We start from the raw sequence: 1,259 nt of genomic DNA, 5'->3' as shown, positions 1-1,259 counted from the left end.
ATGCATACCTCCCAACTTCTGTGCTAATGAAATAGGGACACTATATAGCGCCCGAAAAGGGGGCGGGGCATATGTAAATGAGGGTGCGGCTTATGCTAATTAGCCGCAACCTCATTTTCATACAAGAATAGACGCTGTGCGCATGCGTCTATTCTATTAGATTGGGGGGTCTCCCAACTGCCACCCCCCGCAGCGGGACAATGCCTGCCGCGGGTGGGACAGCGGGACAGGACCCGAAAATCGGGACTGTCCCGCTGTAATCGTGACAGTTGGGAGGTATGGTGATGGCCATTATACATATGCCACACACCGTGATGCCCATTACACATATGTCCCACACTGTGACGTTCGTCACTTTTCACGTTCCTCGCTTCTCGGCCTTTTGGCTAAGATCAAGTGTAGTATCTGTTCTTATCAGTGGGTATGGACTGGCCTCTGGCAGAGAATAGAGAAAGGCTGAACTGAGTAGCTGCTCTGATGGGCGGAGGGTGTGGGACCCCTCTTTTTTGCCTGGGAGTGGTGAAAAGTTTGGCTGAGTACCTTCACCTCTGCCTTTGGTAGGAGGTGTTGTTTCCGTAAATCCACTGGTAAGAGGGGGGGAGAAACACTGGGCCTAGTAGTTTGACTCTCCTGACAGGGTTTGTAGCCCCCGAAGGATGAGCAGCGAAAGGCTCAGTCTAGTATCCATTCCCAGGGAGCGGAGAAAAGCTGAGACCGAGTAGATTGGTCCAGGTTGGGGCAGGCCCCCGGCCTGGGCACAGCGAAAAGCTCAGCCTAGTATCTTAACCCTGGGAGCGGAGAAACACTGGGACTGAGTAGATTGCTCTTCCGAGGGGGGTGCAGCCCCTAAGGGAGTCTTTCGAAAAGCCCAGTGGAGTACCCATTCCCATGCCAGGGGCTGGAAAATGTCTGCTGGTGAGACGGAGAAAAACTTGGTCGGACGCTGATTGGTCGGCTGCCTGGAGCCCGAGGCTGCACTGTGCCCCCGGGGTAACTCGGGGGTGCCTGATTTGCACTGGTGATGTCCAGCACCATGCACTGAATGGCACTTGCACCGCGCACTTCCCTCTAGGTTAGGCTACACGTCCTTACCTCGTCCTTTTGGATGGGGTAGGACAATTTTTTACACCCCCACCCCGGCCTTTTGGCTAGGGCCTCTTTTTATTTCTTTCTTTGATTTGCACTTTTGAGCACTTCACGTTTTTCGTTAGTTTGTCACGTTTTTTTGATTTGGGTAGTGCGGCTGTCCCTAACGGGCC

At 53.5% G+C, this 1,259-nt stretch overlaps 1 pseudogene; it reads left to right on the top strand.

Annotated features, from left to right (window-relative positions):
* The first annotated feature begins 366 nt into the window (after window positions 1-366).
* On the top strand, window positions 367-586 carry LOC146044438 (U2 spliceosomal RNA; annotated as a pseudogene).
* Window positions 587-1,259: the final 673 nt, after the last annotated feature.

Source organism: Crinia signifera, chromosome 19 (genome assembly GCF_055691185.1).
Source record: "Crinia signifera chromosome 19, ASM5569118v1, whole genome shotgun sequence".
Taxonomy (NCBI): Eukaryota; Metazoa; Chordata; class Amphibia; order Anura; family Myobatrachidae; genus Crinia; species Crinia signifera.
The sequence above is the reverse complement of the archived record's forward strand: the minus strand, read 5'-3'. Positions and strand labels throughout refer to the sequence as shown.